Source organism: Nelumbo nucifera, chromosome 2 (genome assembly GCF_055504915.1).
Source record: "Nelumbo nucifera cultivar China Antique chromosome 2, China Antique-T2T, whole genome shotgun sequence".
Lineage (NCBI taxonomy): Eukaryota > Viridiplantae > Streptophyta > Magnoliopsida > Proteales > Nelumbonaceae > Nelumbo > Nelumbo nucifera.
The window spans coordinates 38,825,164-38,837,766 of record NC_142650.1 but is presented as its reverse complement, the minus strand read 5'-3'; positions in this window follow the sequence as shown (position 1 = coordinate 38,837,766).

The following is a 12,603-nucleotide window of genomic DNA, read 5'->3' as shown; positions in this document are numbered from 1 at the left end:
TGGAGTTGAAGGAATTCTTTGTTCGAGTTCCTTAGGTACTGTTGCGCGAAAAGTGGGTCGATGTGTCTGATGCTTGGACAAGAACAAATAGAGGTGTCAATTGGACTGGATTTGGTCCAGCCTGATCCAGTCCAATGCGGGTCCACTTACAAATGGACTGGATCCAATCCAATATAAACCAAATCTAATCTAATCCATTAAAATGTAAATGGACTGGTTTGAATCCAATCCAAACTGAATGAAATATCAAAAATTATATATAAAAAAATTAGAAAAATATATTAAAATAAAAAAATCTAAAAATTACAAAAATATACCCTTTTGGCATTGAAAAAGCAAATTTGTAAAACTGCTTTCATAAAAGTACTTTGATAAAAGTACTTTCATAAAAGTACTTTGATAAAAGTACTTTCATAAAGTGCTTTTTATAAAAATACTTTCATATAAGTGTTTTTATAAAAGTACTTTCATACAAGTGCTTTTGTGAAAGTACTTAAAGTATTTTCGTATAAGTGCTTTTATAAAAAGTACTTTCATAAAAGTGTTTTTGTAAAAATGCTTTTATAATACTTTTACAGAAGTGCTTTCGTAAAAGTACTTTTGTAAAAGCGCATTCATGTAAAAGCACTTTTGTGGAAGTGCTTTCATAAAAGCACTTTTGTGGAAGTGCTTTCATAAAAGCACTTTTGTGGAAGTGCTTTCATAAAAGCATTTTTGTGAAAGTGCTTTCATAAAAGCACTTTTGTGAAAGTGCTTTTGTAAAAGTATTTTTCATAAAATTACTTTTACAAAAGTGTTTTTGTAAAAGTACTTTCATAAAAGTGATTTTATGCCGACTTCAATTTTGATCAGTTTCAAATTGGAAAAAATTTGGGCCTCGTGATCGGATTATTGGAAATTTGGTTTAAGTCTAATTTAGACCAATAAGAATATTAACCTTGATAAGATTTGGGTTGGATTGGAGGTACGAAGGACGACACATAGGTGGAGAAGTCGATGCCATTAAGAACATGTTGAATACTTGCGACGAATTGAAGATGTTTCAAATGGTAAGAGATCCTTGCAAACCCCAGCACCCTCACACCTAATAAAAAAATTGTAGTTTTAGTAAAAAGAAAATAGGTCAAGATACGGAACTTGAGCTCTTTACATTAGAACAACAATGATAGTTGTTATTCAAGTTTAGGATTGGTAAAATTCATAGTTTGACTAATATATTAGTGTAGATGTAAAATGAAAGTCAAGATGAGCATCATTCATAACACTCCCCTCATGATTCCTTAAACTAAAGATGAATGCAATTAGACAAAAACCTTCCAATTGGGTCCTTTTGCTCTTGCATCAACACCATCGCAATTGTTGGCTATTACTACTGATGATGTGCAATCTGATGCTTTCAATTGGAGGACAACTTGAATGTTGGGCTAGTGAGTTCGCCAAGTCGAGTTACAAAAGAATAGTAGAAGAGTACTCGGGTTGCTTGTGGTGGGTACTCTGATGCTTAAGTCAGTGAAGAGTTTTGAGAGAACTAAAAAGTGAGAAAGGTAAGAGCCGTGAATGCTAAATCGTGCGTACCTTCTCTAAGCATTGGGATGCCTTTATATAGGCATAGGTTGTCGTGGGTTTCACGTTGCATGCCTAAGAGATCTCTGAGGAGATGTGACTTACTAGTTTGCCCCGCTTGGAGGCAGTTTTCCCGTAAAGCGATAGAGCTCATCCGGTTGCTTCTGAAGTGAGAGAGGCGGGAGTTAGCTCCGTCGATGGGGCGACATGATATTGGAGGATTCAAAGACGATAACCCACTCATGACTTACTAGTCTGACTTGGTCTTGAGATGGTCAATCTGGTCCAGCAATAGGCAACCTAACCTTATGATGATCGGCCTGGTCCTACGATAGGCGACCTGGTCCTGTGATAGGCGACCTAGTCCTAAGATGACTGACCTGGTCCTATGATGGGCAACCTGATCCTACGATGGCCGACCTAGTCTTGCGATAGGTGACCTGGTCTTGCGATGAGCAACCTGATCTTATGATGGCCAACCTGGTCTTGCAATAGGCAACCTGGTCCTATGATAGCTAATAGGCGACTTGGTCCTGAGATGACCAACCTGCTCTTGAAATTGCCGACCTGGTCCTGTAATGGGCAACGTAGTCCCGTGATGGATGACCTGATCCTATGATAGGCCACTTGGTCCTGTAATGGGTGACCTGGTCCTGAGATTGCCAACTTGATCTTGGGCCAAGGTGCCTACAAGACGATGTGTTAAACAACAGTTCAAGGCTGCCATGTGGCACAATGTCACTTGAGGGTCAAATCACCCCTCATCCACTACCATGGAAATATAGACTTATCGTTTACTATGTAATGGTCAAAGGCCCCAAACTTGAAATGGAAATCAATCAATCCAAACATGTTATTCGTACAAGGATGAACAATATGTTTGCTTACAATCTCGATGGGGTTGGCCTCTATTTTAAATATTACATCATCTTTAATTGTTTTCTTTAGTCAAAACCATTGAAACATAATCTTTCTTGACTGAGTTTGAGTGTTGTATCTTATAGGTGGAGTCGAATGCAGGCTAGAATTTAGACCGAAGAAGATTTCTTCTTTGCTTTTTCCATTTTCTATTGTCACTCTGTTCTATTTATGAATTATTATTTTTGTTGAGACAAATGGGTTTGGTAGAAAATTGTTAGACAGGAGTTAAAAGCTACAAATGGTAGTTTAAAAATATCAAGACATTAGGGTAAGTGGCATTTTTCATTCAAGAGACTATGCGGAATCTTTAAAATCTTGATTTGATGTGGTCTGATTTAAAGAGATGGTTCTAAGGAGTAGGGAAATCCAAACACCATTTTTTGTTTTTGTATAGTCAAAACACATTTCTTAGGGATATTTTACCAATTGCATCTTTTATTTCTCAAAAATTGAAAACAAGAGAAACGTTCTGAAGCAGGAATTTTCTTAGGCTGTGTTTGGTTGCAATGCAAATAAATTTGTATTGATGCAAAACCATGTCACTACAAATGATGAGTGTAAATTTTGACCTATTTTTGTTTCAAATTTTAGCTTATTTTGTTTGATTGTAGTACAAATGAAATAAATTAAGACATAAAATAGAATAAAGTAAAATCCAAAACAAAATTAAACAAGAATTTGCATTTTTTGCATTTGCACTCCCATGCATTTGTATTGGTGCAAATAAATTTACACTGCAACCAAACACAGCCTTAGGAACAGAAATAAGTTTTAAGTAGGGATGATGCCAAATGGGGCCTTGATATTTAAAACCCTTTCTTATGATCAGATTAACCAAACTTTGTCGTCTCTTGAAACAACAACACTTACAGCGGGGTAGGAATCCTTGTGCATCACATTTCCATTTATGAGCAATGTAGGATTCGGGAGTTGGGACAAAATTCAATGGTAATACTCACAATTGAGTGTTGTTACAAGTCCCACATTTCTCAATAATTGGAATGTAGGTCTTGCTTTAAATCTATAAAAGGATAAATAAGCAAAGCCAAACAAAGTCTAAGAATCAAATGAAGTTCAATGTTCATTTTTTGTGCAATAGGTTCCAGTCAAGCTCAGCCCTAGCTTGGGCTTGTTCAATATTTTTTTCATGTATTATACATTATTTAATTCAAAATTCTCTAAATAATTAAAATTTTTCATTAGGCTTGGAAAGCCTGTAAGATCGACCTAGACCCTATTGGGCTGGGCCTAAGCATAGGCAGAAGCCCTTATCATTGGTTTTAAACCCAGCCTGGGCCAGGCCCAGCCCGGCTTATGATCACCCCTGCATATAATAGATTGGCCAACAAAGGAGTGCTCCCATCTTTGCCTCTTGCAAATTACACCCTGCAGTAACCACAGTGCCTAGAGGGAAAGCTGAATAGCAACTCTGCTCCTCTGCACTTTGAGGAGCAAAGCAGGTCACACACCTTACAAACGGGTGTTGGAGGAGGATCCAATTTACCTAATCCAACCTCTATTACCGTCGGTCCATGTTTTCAAATATTGGTTCTCATTTATAGGGATGGCAATCAAGGTTTTTAAAAACGAACCGAAAACAGAACCGGTCAGGGGACCAGTTTCTGGTTAAATGGTTCAACCCGTGACATCATAAAATAAATTTAAAATAAACAAATATTTATAAATAGTATAAAATTAAATAAAAACAGAAAAAAATACAGTAAAATACAAAAAAGCAAAACTATCTAAATAAAAAATAATACAGTACAAAATGCATAAAAATATAAAAATAAAATGCAGAAAATTAAAAATATATATATACAGAAAAAACATAAAAAATAAAAAATACAGAAAAATAAAACCATAAAACTTCATTAGTAAATCTCTTTCTCTCTCTCATTGGATGGTGGAGTAGCTATGAATCCTCCATCTACTTTGTCTGAAGCAAGAAACAGAGCCCTTAGAAGTGGTGTATGTACGAGGAGCAGAGCCACCCAAGGCCGTTGCCACAGTTTAAGTGCAGACGATCAAGCCGCATATCTTTCTCTCCACCATAGCCTGACCTACGCAATTAATCATCGATGCCACCTCTCGCACATTGATGAGCATGGTGTTGTTGAACTCTTCCATATACATCTCTAGAATGCTGCTTAGAGGACCCAAGATCCCTGTTGATTGTCACAAGTGATTGCCGCTACAAGTGGCTGCAACTGTTACTGCCGCTAGAAACCCTCACCCGCCACTGCAAACTCGTCGTCCGCAACTGCAAACTTGGTCGCAAGCAAGTTTGTTGTCTGTCGCAAGGCCCGCAACTCTTACTACTGCTTGCAAGTTCGCCGTCGGATGCCGGAGGTGCTGGCCACCGTAGGTGGTCAGTTGGGTGTGAGGGTTGAGAGGAGGGAACTCGGGAAACCCTAAAGCTAAAGTGACTAAACATTCGAACTAGGTTACTGGGTTGGGGAGAAGGTATTTTATTTTTTGTTTTTTTTTTTAATTTAAAACATTGAAAATAAAAAAAGTAACCTGTGAACTGCTGCCCGGGTCGAACGGTTTAGTGGTCCGACCACCTAGGTCAGCGGTTTTCAGACTTTTTCAACGGGTTTTAGAAATTTTCGGTTTTTAATAAAACCGAACCTGGGGGGGCTGACCGGTTATCGGTTTTTCCAGTTTGATTGTCTGGTCCAGTCTGGTTTTGAAAACCATGATGGAAATTTTCTCCATCCCCTACGGGGACCCGACTTCCCCAACCCGATGGGTCGGGGATGGGGATTCCTTCCCCGATTATATATATATATATATATATTTAAATGTTATTTATATTAAAACATTATTTATAATTAAAAATATTTATTTTAAATAAATTTATTTTTCAAAGAAACTATTATCTAAAAAAATTTTGGGGGATTTGGGTCCCTACAGGGACCCATTCCCGTCGGGGATCAAGGATTAGGGTAGAGATCGGGGATGAGGATGTGGGTTAATTTCAAAATTAGAGACGAGAACGGGATTAATTTTAGAATCAGGGTGGTTGTTAGAAATTCGTTATTTTATGGCTTAATTACTTAAATATACATTTTGATTTCATTAAATTACTTAAATATACCCAATTTCTAAAACTACTTAAATACCTTATCACAGCTACCTCTCTCTCTCTCTCTCTGAGAATTGCGACCTCAAACATACCTTCCTTCCTGCCACTCCATGAACCCACATGAGGAACCCTCCCACAAATTAACTTTCCCTTCAGTTGAAAGATCAGGTCGGAAAATCCGATTAAGTGGTCATGGCCGAGGTTTGTGTGCTTCAAAGTGTTTGGCTTTCTCTCTGCATTGTCAGAGCAATTGAAGAAGAGGAGGACAAAAAGGCTAGAGATAAGGTTAATTACAAAGATGTTTCATATTTTCAAACCTGGACATTTGCTCCATCCACGGCCCCTTCCAAATCCACAAACACAACCACCTCGAGATGGTCTCATTAGCACTACCCCTTGTCAACTTTTGGGAACATTATTTGCATTTTCAAAAGACGCCATTTGTAGCTAGTGGAACAGGAATAGGAATCATAATATTTGTCCCTACAACCTCTATTTTCAATAATTTCCCATCAAGCTGAACATTCGCATAACTCTTAACAACAACTAGGAAATTTGCTCGTTGTGAAAAAACTTCTCTGTCCCCTTCGATCTTCCAATCCTATAACATGTTGGATTTTAATTTTATTAGAGATTAAATTCAAGCGGTATTTAATTTCGATCTTCCAATCTTATAACATGTTGGATTTTAATTTTATTAGAGATTAAATTTAATGGGTGTTTAATTGGTTAATTATATAATAGAACACACCTAAACCTTTGTTTTGTCTTATTTTTTCTCTATAAAGCTTTGTCCCATATTGGAAAATTACAAACATGTTTTGGGCTTTTAAGAGGCAAATTACTTACTCCTTGGAAATATGAAAGGAGAGAATAATGACTTGTTATTGTGCAACATCATATGCATGTATCTGTGGCACAATGAGGCATTTTAGAGGCGTGTTTTGCTTGCATAGGTGATGTAAGGGAATTATAGTGCCTGAGGGAACTATATTTTTAATAACATAAAGGTGCACCAAAGTCAAAGGTGATATGCGATGAGACATTGAGATGAGGCCTGATGCGATGAGATGCACAGAACAAAAAGCACAGACTGTGATTTACAAATCACAAATTGTAAGTTGTAAGCCATTTGCAAATCGCATATCACAATTTCAAGTAAAAAATTGTGATTTTCAAAATCATTTGCAATTCACAAATAACGATTTGAAAAAAACACACACCTGATTTGAACTGCACATAAGGATGCATTCAAACACTTGGGAGGCCATATCATAACAGTTGATATTTTGAGTTAAATCCAACACTCATAACTTGATCAAGTGTGATCAAGGGACACTGTTCAAATGTTAATAGTCATTAACTTTAATTAACTCTAAACAATCACAAAATTTAAATTTGTGATTGTACAAAGAGAGTCATAGCTTGATCAAGTGTGATCAAGGGACACTGTTCAAATGTTAATAATCGTTAACTTTAATTAACTCTAAACAATCACAAATTTTAAATTTGTGACTGTACAAAGAGCATCTTTAAACTGACACACTCTTTTTCATGGTGAAAATCACAAACAATTTTGAAAATCGTTTGCGTTTTGCAAATAACGATTTGAAAAAGCCACACCTGATTTGAACTACACATAAGGATGCATTCAAACACTTAGGAGACTGTATCATGACCATTGATATTTTGAGTTAAATCCAACAGTCATAACTTGATCAGGTGTGATCAAGGAACACTGTTCAAATATTAACAGTCATTCACTTTATAATTAACTTTGAACAATTGCAAAATTTGAATTTGTGATTCGACAAAGAGCCTCTTTAAACTGACACACTCTTTTTCATGGTGACTCTCTAGAATCTATAAAGGGTGTAAGTCGAGCCATTTTACATACAAAGTTTTTTCATTCAAATTCATAGCACAATGCACTATTATCTCTCTTGGTCTAAACTGCTACCATCTCATAAAAGGTTTCTTTGGATATTTTTTTCAACTTTTTTGGTTGCATTTTCTTGCCTAAGCCTTTCTTATATCGTAGGAATGGATTTGCCTACAACTCAACAACAAACTCAGTCAACTAAGTGAGGGAAATTTTAAAATGTTAGAACTTTTCCTCAAGTTTTTAGTAACTATACTTCAACAATTTTAAAACGTTATTTGTTTGCAATGGAGGTGAAAGCAAGTAATACTTCAATCAAGATGATGAACCAAGATCTCATCTGACTTGATCAGTTCGGTATAACTAATTTCAATCGATAACAAGACAAGATGATCTTCTTCTTAACTACATTGAAACTTTACTATGTACTGGATCTGAAACTGCAACGTCTTTCTGAAGCCACTAACAAAGACACAAAAAAAAACTGAAGAATGAAAGAGCAAAACAAGAAGAGCATTCACTTTTGTGCTAGGGACATATTCTGATGACTTGTCTAACTAATTATACAACTTTTACAAATAACACACTTCTCCTAAGGAAATATGGAAGGCTTTAGAGTTTAAATACAATATACAAGAAGCATGTATGAATAGGTATCTCATTACAGAATACTTTGACTTCACCATGAACAACCATATGACCATATTGAAGTAACTTCATGAATTGCATGTGATATTTAACAAAATTTGGTCTCTCAACATAACCCTTCTTGAGTTTTTTTTTTTAAGTGATAGCAATTATTTCCAAATTTCTGTTCTCTAAGAAGGATTATAGGAAGAAGCTTCTGCACAAGGCAGAAGAATTTCTCTTTGAGCAAATTTAACAACAACTTCATATTGAAGAAGAGTCTGAAATTAAAAACAACACAAATAAAACATTGGTTGGCATATTGAACTCCAAAGTAAACTTTGTAGAAAATTGATCGAAGAAGACTATCCTTGCACTATAAGTAAAGAAGAATGACGAAAAGTTCAAAAAGAGTAATAATAAGGAAAAGGGATCTTGTTATGTTTGTGGAAAGAATGAGCACTATGCCCAACTTTACCAACATTAAGAAGGTGGAAATAAGTCCATAAATATGGTAGAAGACCAATTAGTGGACATGATTACTAAAATAAACATGGCAAAATTATCTTTTGGATGGTGGTTTGATTCAGGCACCACAACCCATATTTGCAAGGATATAAGCCCTTGTTCAAAACATTTGAGTAAGTGAATGATGGCCAAGAACTACAAATGGGGAATTAAACATATGCCAAAGTTGCTGGAAAAAAGGCAGTGTAGAATTGAACTTTACATTTATGAAGACATTGACTCTCTTGAATGTTCTATATATTCTTGATATAAAAACTTAGTCTTAGACTCTTAGTGAATCTTGTCTACAATAGGGGATTCAAGGTAGTCTTTGAATCCAACAAATTGATCTTATCCAAGAATGGGGTATTCATTAGAAAGGGATACAATTGTAATGGGTTGTTTAAATCCACAAAAAACATGAGTAAACTTAGTTTGATCAAATATATCAATGAAATAAATGATAAATGTGAAGTGTGCAAAATATAAAATGGCTAAAAAACATTTTCTTAGTATTGAGAGAAATTGTCAACTTTTAGAATTAATTAATTTTGACATCTGTGAATTTAATTGTGTAAAAGATACTTCAAAATTTTTACTGATTATTTCTTGAGATACACCTATGTCTACCTTATGAAAACTAAGGACGAAGCCTTTAACATATTTAAACAGTATGAAACTGAAGTTGAAAATCAATTAAAAAAGAAAATCAAGATTCTCATAAGTGATATAGATGTTGAGTATTTCAAAAATGAGTTTAATTCCTTTTGTGAAGAATTTGAAATAATATATTAGTGTTCTTTTCTTCCATTCATCAACAAAATGACCTAACCCAAAAAGAAAAATAGGACGCTCATAGAAATGATAAACTGTATGTTAATGAATACTAATGCACCTTTGAATATGTGGGGATAAGCATTTCTAACTTCCTATCATTTAAATAACAATATTGTTTTTATAACTAATAATAAATGTCCATATGAATTATAGAAAAGGAGAAAATCAAACTTAATATACATAGAAGTGTAGGGGTGTTTAACATGCTATAGAATTTCAAACCTTAAAAGAACTAAGTTGGAACTTAGAGCTAAGAAAAATATGTTTGTTAGATATGCAGAGCATAGCAATGCTATAGGCTCTTGGATCTAGAAGTCAATATAACCATTGAAATAAGAGTTGTTGAATTCTTTGAAAATACACTATGTTTTGAATCTACAAAGAATGATAGGGAACTTGAAAGAGAAACTCAAATTATAGAACTTACTTGTAATAGTGAAACTAAAAGGGCAAATGGAGTTGTTGCAACAGTTATAGTAGAACCCAAGAGAAGTCAAAGACAAAGGAAAGAGAAACATTTAGGTTCTAATTTTATTTTTACCCAATCAATTACAATGTTCAAAAAACTAGACCGAGCGTTGACCTGGAAAAAGGAGAGGTTTAGTAGTCAGAGGTTCAGTCGGGTCCAACTAGAGGTCGAACCGTGATGACGTAATATGTATGTGCATGTGTATGTATAATTTATATATATAATATTATAAATTATATATTAGATATATTCAATATATTATATATAATACATATATATAATATTATAATATAATTTAATATAATTTATACAATATATATTATATATTATATATTATATAATATGCACAATTATATGATATATAATTGTATATGATAATATTATTAATTATATCCATATATTCAAAATATATAATTATATTCTTCTATAACATATATTTTTATTTTAGTTTCATTTTTTATATTACAAATTAATATTTGAAGCAAAAGAGGTGTTTTAGCAAAAAATAGTGGGGCAAAGTGCCCCTTGCACCTTGGAAATGTAGATCTCGAAAAGTTGCCCAAAATTAAAAAAAAAAAATCACTTTAATCGGACATACAAGCACAAAGTTATGTCCTTTAGAAGTTTGTATTTATGTATTAAAAAATATCAAAAAACCGGCTGATTTTCTAAAATGGGACTGGGTTACTGGTTTTTCGGTTTGACCTTCAAGGTCACAAGTTTTAGTTGTTTTTTTATATAATGCAGTTTTGGGGGTATGATTGAGTTAGCCGAGGGCCGATCTTAGTTCAACCTGTCCGACCAGCCGATCTGGTTTGGTTTTCTAAACACATATCAATTGGGTCCCTAGTTAAGGCTAATAAAGAAAAATGTGCTAAACAAAATATCTATTGTATTAAACACTGAAAGTGATTCTAAAACTTATAATGAGGACATAACCTCTAGTAATGATGCCTTTGGGAAGGAAGCTGTAAATGATGAAATTGATTTAATAATGTCTAATAACACATGGGTATTAATAGACTTGCTTTCAGGATCAAGACCAATTAAGTGTAGATGGGCTTTTAGAAGGAAATACAACAGTGATGGAATCGTACAAACATTTAAGGTTAGATTGTTAGCCAAAGGGTTCAATCAAAGGAAAAGTATTTATTACTGTGAGCTTCGGAAAGCTCATGGCCGATTCAAAGAAATGGAATCGCCACCCATTTTTTAAAGAAAATGGGCCCTTATTTTATATTTGAAAAACTCGATTTAAGTCTTTGATAGTGACTCCGTTTTCCATGGAAAAGGCACATAATTGAAAGATTTCGGGTCCCAAATATTGGGAGAGGGAAGGTATTAGGCACCCCTTTCTCCAAACTGCTATAGTAGCCCAATATGGGAGTTGTTTAGGCTTAATTTCTTTTGGAGAAAAACAGAAATGGTTACAGAAATTTCCTAAATTTGGCAGAACATGCTTTCAACTTCTCCTAAGACCAATGTTCAAAGTATCATTACGTATTGGCCCGATACGGGTCGATACGTATCGTTCTGGGACCCTTCCGATATGCCCCTATAGTGGGTGTATCGAGGGTCTGGCCAGTTCGGGGGATGGAGGGGTCCTAGACTGGCTCCCCTGAACCAGTTTTGAAAAAAAATAAGTATCGAAACGCCCAATATGCCCCTGCCGGCGTATCGAGCGTATCGATATTTTGAACCTTGCCTAAGACCAATTTTGAGGTGATGTTATCGAGTCTTAGGTATTGATTTCCTTAAGACCCTCACCTCTCTGCCTCTATTCTTAGTCAAGAAGAAATTGAAAACGATGGTTCTCCAACATTTCAGAACCTCAAGCAACAAAAAAAAAAACTAAAAAAATGGACATACCTTTTCGTATGTCAAAAGTTATCGGGTCTTATGTATCTTGTCAAAAGTTTTTCAACAACTAGGATAAGATACAATGAAGTTCAAATGGGTTATTGAGCTAGGGAATGCTTATGGTTGCAACAATTTTCGCTTAAAAATGGAGGAAACAAGTTTGGAATTTGAGGTTCAGAGTACTTTCGAATTTCGGGTGAATAGGAGGTAGTATATGGGCTAGGAGAAAAACTCTTCTCTCACCCTCTATCTCTTTAGGGGACTCCCTCAGGTTTCCTCCCTTCTCCTTCTTCTCTCCCTCCTTATTCTCCTAGTCTCTCCCCTCTTTTGAGCTCAAATTAAATCAATATTTATAGAGAAAGGGAGGGGGTCAGGTCTAAATTCATTCAACTACAATGGCTGGGATTCAATAAAGGTTTTTCATACAAATAAGCAAAGATTATTTAAAGAAAAAAATGTCTAGTCAAGTTTTCCTATTTGGTGAAACATTTTTTTTTTATTTGGAAGGGGGATGGTTTTCATGGGTTTTGCGTGTCCAATGGGAGTTTGAGGCGTGCCTTGTCATAGCAGTCTTGTATTTGGGGTTGTTAGTGTCAGAAAATGTAAATTTGATGAACTTTTAATTATGGCTTTATCTTTTCCTAGTTTTAAGTAGGGGTTTGTTTGGTATTTTGAGCTTTTTAAGCCTATTAGGCTTAAATTCATTAGTCCAGGTGTTCTAATGGGTAAAGAATGGGTCTGACATCGGCCATCACCCTTTTGAGGCTTCAGGTGGCAATTTAATTTGGTGCATCAAGATTGTATCTTTCTAGTTTAATGGTTAAATGGGTGAATTAGGATGTGCTA